At 34.1% G+C, this 9,271-nt stretch overlaps 1 long non-coding RNA gene across 1 annotated transcript; it reads right to left on the minus strand.

Moving 5' to 3' along the window:
* Positions 1-215: 215 nt before the first annotated feature.
* On the minus strand, positions 216-5,103 carry LOC134699984 (uncharacterized). The gene is made up of 3 exons (XR_010103719.1): positions 5,035-5,103; positions 4,100-4,185; positions 216-299 (listed from the first exon to the last, which is right to left on the minus strand). It is a non-coding gene; the product is annotated as an uncharacterized LOC134699984 (long non-coding RNA).
* Positions 5,104-9,271: the final 4,168 nt, after the last annotated feature.

Consider the following 9,271-nt stretch of genomic DNA (forward strand, 5'->3'; position numbering starts at 1 on the left):
TGTGGCGTCCTTAGTTTCTAGCGATAATTTTTCCATCTCAAGCGAGTAGCATGATATGAAAATTATCACAAAAAAGATCAAAGGAAAAATGCACAAAATAGCGATAATAATTTTAATTGATTAATAATAGCATTGAAACAGTGATTTATCTCAACTTTTCTGCACTATTAGAAGTTAATGAACTGAACTCAAAACCTTGACGATCTAATCACATACCTAAATGAGGTTCAGATGTATTCTACAAGCAGGGTGTGACCTTTTCCATTGAACATCAGAACATCTATTGCACTTTCCCAGACCTGAAAATGTCAAAAGTTTTATTTAACACGATAACACATATAAAGAACAATATTAAATATCATATTGCAGCTTCTCGAAACACTGTCTATAATCAACTAGACCAGTCACATTAATTTCAATTTTTTTTTATTCCGTATGTGCCTGTCGAAAAGATAGGACCTATAACGTAGTGGATTTAGTTAATAGTTGTGCACCATATTTGTTTTTCCTTTATTGTTGTAGTAGGCTGTTGATTTTTTTTCTTTTGAAATGTTTCACATTTTATCATAGCAAGGCTATTTATAGACGATTATATGGTATGGGTTTTGCTCATTGTTGAAGGCTGTCGGACAGCCTGTAATTGTTTATATCTTTGTCCTACGGTCTAGGAATATTTGCTTCATTGTTAATCATACCACACCTCTTATTATCATATGGTATGGGTTTTGCTCCTTGTTGAAGACTGTTGGACAGCCTGTAATTGTTTATATATTTGTCCTATCGTCTAGGAATAATTGCATCATTGTTAATCATACCACAACTCCTAATTATTATATGGCATGGGTTTTGCTCATTGTTGAAGGCGGTTGGACGACCTGTAATTGTTTATATCTTTGTCCTTTGATCTAAAAATAATTGTATCATTGTTTATCTAACCACACTTCCTTATGATTATATGGTATGGCTTTTGCTCATTGTTGAAGGCTGTTGGACAACCTGTCATTGTTTATATCTTTGTCCTATAGTCTAGGAATAATTGTATCGTTGTTTATCATACCACATTTCCTTATTTTTATACAATAAAATGATCACAGATACCCCCTCCCTCTTAACATACTTAATGTACTTACAGGATTGAAGCTATAAGTAAGTTTTACAATTTGCAAATATGTTAAGTCCTGGACCATTTGAAGTTTCGAGTGAAAGGCCCTCCTAAAGAAATTCAATGGTCCTAAAATAAGTACTAATGTTACGGATTGTAGGCCATCATGGCCATGGACCTTTGTTTTCCAAAATTCAAAGGTTCTCTCACAGAAATGAAAGGTTCCTGACCATTGGGCCCACACTAATTTAAAACTATGAAAAGTAAAGTAAGAATAATGTAATGGTGTGTTATATTGCCATATTTTAGGTTGTTGCTTGGTCCTTAACTAAAAGCTCTTTTCAAAAATGGCACTAGCCTATGATGTGGAACCATAACTTCGAACAAGACAAATAGATCTGTGTCGCTGCATGCAATTGATTGTGGTAACATATTTACTAAAGCATAAATGATCATTCCATAAAATCATAAGAGCCAAGAAATTTACATGAAAATTATCTTTGTACAATGAGTGTTGCAAAATTTCAAACTATTGACAAACAGGGAAAAGCTGCACAGCCGAAAAAAAATTGCTAACACGCTACAACTCAAATTTGTCAAACTGTTCATCTAATATAAAATCATTCCCTTCTATAGAAGCCAAGAAAAGTTCAAAGAAAGTTTCATTGTACAATGAGTGTTGTATAATTTCAAACTATCGGCAAACAGGAAGCGACTGCATGGTAGATGTGAAAACTGCTTCGTCTGTATTGATTTACCTTAATTTAGAGAAGCAGCAAATATTAATTTTCAAGTCTTTGGTTGAACTGTCCAGGGTTCAAACCCACCACCTCCCACACTTAAGGTTAACACAATACCACAACACCGTGAAGATCAACGAGGCAGTTTTTAAGAGAAAAAAAATTGTTATGCAATCTTAAAAAATACAATACATACTAATTAGATAAATACTGATGAATGTACCTCTGAGGTCAGCCTATTTTATAAGTATAAGGTTGTGCCATCATCTAAAGCATCTGTGAAAATTAACTATAAATCATATTTACTTGTTTAAGCCTGAAATATGTAAAATATATGTATCACTTAAAAATACTTCATTGGTACTTCTATTTATAGTTAACTGTTATGAATGTTTCTTATAAATATATCAATGTTTGTGTGTTGTCTCCTTGTATAAACATATCAATGTTTGTGTTTTATCTCATATCAATGTTTGTGTATTATCTCCCTTTCTTATAAACATATCAATCTTTGTGTGTTATCTTCCTGTATAAACATATCAATGTTTGTGTGTTATCTCCCTGTATCTTATTAGCATATCAATGTTTGTGGGTTATCTCCCTGTTTCTTATAAACATATCAATGTTTGTGTGTTATCTCCCTGTTTCTTATAAACATATCAATGTTTGTAGGTTATCTTCCTGTATAAATATATAAAGTTTGAGTGTTATATCCCTGTTTCTTATAAACATATCAATTTTGTGGGTTATCTCCCTGTATAAACATATAAATGTTTGAGTGTTATCTCCCGGTATCTAATAAACATATCAATGTGTGTGGGTTATCTCTCTGTTTCTTATAAACATATCAATGTTTGTGTTATCTCCATGTATAAATATATAAATGTTTGAGTGTTATCTCCCTGTTTCTTATAAATATATCAATGTTTGTGGGTTATCTCCCTGTATAAACATATCAATGTTTGTGGGTTATCTCCCTGTATAAACATATCAATGTTTGAGGGTGATCTCCCTGTATAAACATATCAATGTTTGTGGGTTATCTCCCTGTATAAACATATCAATGTGTGTGTGTTATCTCCCTGTATAAATATATCAATGTATGTGTATTATCTCCCTGTTTCAATAAAATAAACTTACAATAATATTAAAGTTATATGGTTTGCTACTGACCCCCTACAGGTCCATAGACTAGAGGGTTATTAAAATCCATAGGGGTTGGGGCCAAAGGGGGTCAGTAGTGAACCGTATATAGGATATAGCAAATTTATTGCACATGGGACTTTTCCTGTTGCATTTTGTAGAAAAATAAACAATGAAATACAACAACATCAATAGATGACGTCACCATTAACAATAGACAGATGTCATGAACCCATATGAAATTTACTAACCCCATACAGATCCATTTGGGGTCACAATGTTCTCAGAGCGATAAAAAGGTATAATGCGCAATTATTTCATTAACATGAATAAATCCTAAATGTTATGGCCAGCTTCGTAAAAATGTAGACCTTGTCATATGAGGTTATTTTTGAATTGTTGACTATATATTGACCTGTACACATCTCCTATATATTGACCTGTACACATCTACTATATATTGACCTGTACACATCTCCTATACCTTGACCTTTACACATCTCCAAATATTGACCTGTACCGACTCCTATATATTGACCGGTACACATCTCCTATTATAGGAGATGTGTACCGGTCAATATATAGGCTATATATTAACCTGTACACATCTCCTATATATTGACCTGTACACATCTATATATTGACCTGTACACATCTCCTATACCTTGACCTTTACACATCTTCAAATATTGACCTGTACACATCTCTTATTTATTGACCTGTACACATCTCCTATATATTGACCTGTACAGGTCTCCTATATATTGACCTGTACACGTCTCCTATATATATTGACCTGTACACATCTCCTATACATTGACCTTTACACATCTCCATTCTTGACTTGTTGGGTTGCTGTCTCATTGACATTTATCTCACTTTATTTTTCTTTAGCACAAGTTCCATGCTTAAGTTCAACCAGTCTATTTTTGAAGTCAAATAGCACTGTAATGATGTCATGTGTCTTGTTTACTATAAAAACATTGGAGTTATGGTATTTTGAATGTAAAAACTATATGTTGATTATCTCCCCTTATAGAGTTTGAATATTTTATATTGGAAACAAATTTCAATAGTAAATGATCCTATATAGTTTACTATACTGTACACTTACCTATAATAACAACTTGGCTGAACAAGGATCACATGGACTATAATAACAACTTGACTGGACAAGGATCACATTGACTGGACATGGATCTAATAAATATAAATAATAGAAGTTCAAACTAAAAACATGGCTAAAAAAGAAAAAGACAAACAACAGTACACAAAACACAAAATTAACAAGAATGTGTCCATAGTACACAGATGCCCCACTCACACTATCTTTTTCTGTGTTTAGTGGACCTAAAAATTGGGATAAAAACTATAATTTGGCATTTAAATTAGAAAGATCATATCACATATGGAACATGTATACTAAGTTTCAAATTGATTGGACTTCAACTTCATTAAAAACTACCTTGACCAAAAACTTTAACCTGAACGGATGGACGGACGGACGGACGGAAGGACAGACGGACGCACAGTCCAGAAAACATAATGCCCCTCTACTATCGTAGGTGGGGCATAACAATTAAAGACTGAGCAACAGGAAACCCATCAGAAGTTGAGGGCTATCTCAGGTGCTCCACATGTGGCACTTGTATTGCTCAATAATAAGACAGAACAAAGTTTTCATTGGTTGAATACAATGTTGACCTCTTTCATTGAATGGTTGCTGTCTCATTGACATTAACATCCAATCTTCAATTCATACACCACAAGTGACTTCTTTGTAATGATTGCAATGGTTTGTTTAGTTTGGACTCCCTAAAGCAATTAATTACTCATGGAAAGATTGGAAGAGTAGCTTGAATAATTTCAAATCATGTTTAGATATGGTGCGGACAAAAAAGAACAGAAATAAGTGCTGGTGTAATACTCCTTAGAATTATCTCCCCTTTAAGAATGTTAACATTTACGATTGAAATTTATTTCTGAATTTCATTTGATCAAATAAATAATCAAACATTCCAATACAATTTGACTATAATTTTCACTTACCTTTACTAAATTATAAATTAACTGGACTTGAATCAAATAAAAACGGACAGTAGATCTTTAAACTGAAAATATAAAATAGCTCAATTTCAGTTTCAGATAAATATCGGTTGAACCCTTTCTGAACATGTATATATACCTTTTTAGCTTGTGACAAGTAACTTGTCGTGTAAATTGCGTAGTTAACTTTTTTTCCTACTTATAAAAAAAAACAACTGTAAACAAGAAATAATTGTAACAGGATGCTGCTACGAAGTCACCCAAAAAAAGCACTCAAAATAAGTCATTCCCACGGTCGCCTGACATTGAGCATGTTGAGCAACGTCCAATACAAATTGGTCTGGTCTAGTAAAGTGATATGCACAAGTGACGTCTAGGTATTACACCTGTATGTCATTCAAATCTTCTTGATTCAGGGGTGGGGATCTAGACAGTTTACAAGTTCTTAAACAGGCAGGAGATAGGGATAAGAATGACCCTAGGGGACTAGCAATTTATTTCATCTGATTTGTTTTATTATCCAATACAAGAATATACAGTGAAACCTGGGTAAACCGAACCCTGATAAAACCGAATTTCAGTTTAAACCGAACAGTTTTCAAAGTCCCACAAAATTTCCCTATCAATCAACATTAATCTAACCTGAAAAATCCGAACTCTGTCAACACCGAATTCCGAACGCTCTTTGAAGGCTCGTTAGTAAATTTGTATATAAAAATTACCTGTCAAAATCGATCGATAGCAATCAAAACAATAGAATATAATAAGTATTTGCATGATTTAATAAAACAAACACAGGATGACAGAGTATCCCCGAGGGTATTTTAGGTTAATGAACTTGTGATTTGTTATTACACACTAATTAGCATGTCTGTGTCCATTATAAAGTAATTTTTTTTTGTAAAGAAACGTTCAACTGGTCAGCTACCCTAATCGCCGATAATGACAAGAAAGGAACTTCCCTCAGATCAATTAAATACACCTTACTCAAATAATTACGGCCACAAAACCGTAACTGCCATTCTGTAGCTAAACTGTTTAATTAAATAATAATTTTAAAGTCTTTCACTGGATTAGAAGTCGTGCAACACAATGAGGTCAATGGATTTCGATTGCTGGATTCCCTTTAGAGGCCCTATAGATTTGATTCGTATGCTCCCGAAGAATTTCGTTAGCTATTTAGCAACGATAAAGTCCGAGAATAAACTGGACCCCTGCTGCTGTTTCACTCTTATCGTTTGCCGAAGTAACAATCAGCTGGTGACCAGTTTAGTCCGAGAACTCGTGTGTACAATGACGTTCCCGATTCAATTCTAAATCGTCATTCGACAATGACTGTGAATCTGAATTGGTCAGTGATTTAACGGATGATAAAATAATTATAAAAGCAAAATCGCTCCAGGTCGGACATTTCACAACGAGGAGCGTGATTCACGGAGTGGCGTTTGATTTTTAAACAACAATGTAGCAATACGTCTATCTTCATCTTCTTTTTTTTTACATTTACATCTAAATCAACACAAAAATAAAGCTGTCGTCTGTTATGTCACCTATTATCCCTTGTCAGTAAATACCAAAATTACTGTGGTGTCGACTTCCATTTACCTCAACAATCCGAACACCTGTGAAAACCGAACAAAACGCAAAGTCCCGTTGGTGTTCGGTTTGGACAGGTTTCACTGTATATGGTTAAGGGTAGGGGATCACAACTGTTTACAAGTTTTCAAAAAGAAGGGGGTGGGGTCACCTCTGTGGACTTCTTCTATATTTCATTTGATTTATTTTATTGTCCCATACAAAAATATATATGGTTTATGGGTGGGGATCTCAACAGTTTATGAGTTCTCAAACAACAAGGGGGTGTGAGTGACACCTGGGGACTCTCCTTCTATTTCATATGATTTGTTTTAATGTCCAGTACAAGAATATATATGGTTAAGGGTAGGGGATCTTGACTATTTCCAAGTTCTCAAACAAGTGGGGTGGGGCTGACCCAAAGGGACTCCCACTTTATTTCATTTGATTTGTTTTGTTGCCCCATACAAAAATATATATGGTTTAGGGGTGGGGATCTCGACCGTTTACGAGTTCTCAAACATGAGGGGTAGAGTTGACCTGACTCCCACTTTATTTCATTTGATTTGTTTTGTTGCCACATACAAAAATATATATGGTTTAGGGGTAGGGATCTTGACTGTTTACAAGTTTTCAAAAAGAAAGGGTTGGGGTGACTGACCCCTCTGGAGTTCCTCTATATTTCATTTTATTTATTTCATTGTCCCATACAAAAATATATATGGTTTATGGTTGGGGATCTCAACTGTTAACAAGTTCGCAAACAAAAAGGGGTTGGGAGTGACCCTAGGGGACTTGCCTTTTATTTCATTTGATTGTTTTATTTTACCGTATAAGAATATATATGGTTTAGAGGTGGGGATCTTGACTGTTTTTAAGTTCTCAAACATGAGGGGTTGGGTGGGGTGACCCCATGGACTCAACCTTAATTAAATTTGATTTGTTTTATGGTCGTGCGATCATTACTAAAAACCATGTGTGTCTGTCACTTACTGTTTTTAACTAAGTTATAGTCATTTGAAAATTTTAAAAAAAATCCCATAGGGTTCTATAGTAAATTCATGCCTTCTGTTGGCCCCTCAAAATACACCTAAATAGACCACAAGAAGAAAAATAATAAGAACTGAGCAAAAACTTTGTTTAGGAGTCTTTATAGCAAAAAGAATAATTACAAATTTTGTTATAGTCTGATTTTCTAATTTTCTAATGCCAAATATGGAAAAGGTCGAGTTTGTTGTGGGCTGACATGAGATGATATACCATGATACTTTCGATACTCTCTGACTTCTACGTATTCATTTAACATTTGTAAAAATCGTAGTCAGCGTCGTAAAATGTCCATTCATTCATATTAATTTTCTCTTCAACCGGAGAAAGGTAGGAAACCTTAACAAAAGTGCACACGCTTATATGTCTCGCCTTCTTTACTAATCATTGATATTATGTTGATAGTCCTAAATATAAAGCTTTACTACAACTGTCACCTAAACTTAACATTAACCAAGAAAACTAAACATTGACCAATGAACCATGAAAATGCGGTCAAGGTCAGATGACACCTGCCAGTTGGACATGTACACCTTACAGTGCTTCCATACACTGAATATACTAGACCTATTGCTTATAGTATCTGAGATATGGACTTGACCACCAAAACTTAACCTTGTTCACTGATCCATGAAATGAGTTTGAGGTCAAGTGAAAACTGCCTGACAGGCATGAGGACCTTGCAAGGTACACACATACCAAATATAGTTATCCTGTTACTAATAACAAGAGAGAATTTAACATTACAAAAAATCTTAACTTTTTTTTCAAGTAGTCACTGAACCATGAAAATGAGGTCAAGGACATTGGACATGTGACTGATAGAAACTTTGTAACATGAGGCATCCATATACAAAGTATGAAGCATCCAGGTCTTCCACCTTCTAAAATATAAAGCTTTAAAGAAGTAAGATAACGCCGCCGCCGTATCACTATCCCTATGTCGAGCTTTCTGCAACAAAAGTTGCAGGCTCGACAAAAACTAGGAATATATTACTCACGTTTGGAGGCACACATATATGGATCTGGGGCCGTATGCATAAAACATCTCAACTTAAGTATTCCTTAAACTTAGATTTCACTAAGAATTTCCTTAGTTAAGTCAAATTTTTAAATGGTATGCATAAACTTACTTTAAAAGTTTTCACTTGACTAAGGAATACTTAAATCGGAACCTTTCTCTAATTTCCGTATGATGTATATTAGCTCATCACATGTACTCACCCATGTAAAAGTTTCAACTTTGTTATGATTATCTAAATTTATTGATCAATGCATGCTTTTATTTTAAAGAGCTGGGTAAAAGGTATGTAAAACAATGAAATAAAACGTAACATAGTTATAAGTACATAATGATGAACAATTGGCGCAAATAACAATGAATAAGACAACGCTTTTTATGCTTGATGTTTTGACAGATGAGCATTGAAAAAAAATATTTCAGTAATCCAAAACTTTCCTCTACTTAGGTCGCATTTCTTTCTAACCAAAACGTTTTCTAAACGCTACACAAGTAGAAACAAATACATCGTTTAACATGTTTAATAAGTCTTTAATGACCCTGTTTGAACTTTCAATAAAGCAAGCACATCTTGTTGGTAACAGACTTGTTTATAAA

The sequence above is a fragment of the Mytilus trossulus genome, unplaced genomic scaffold, assembly GCF_036588685.1.
Source record: "Mytilus trossulus isolate FHL-02 unplaced genomic scaffold, PNRI_Mtr1.1.1.hap1 h1tg000103l__unscaffolded, whole genome shotgun sequence".
In the NCBI taxonomy this organism is placed as follows: domain Eukaryota; kingdom Metazoa; phylum Mollusca; class Bivalvia; order Mytilida; family Mytilidae; genus Mytilus; species Mytilus trossulus.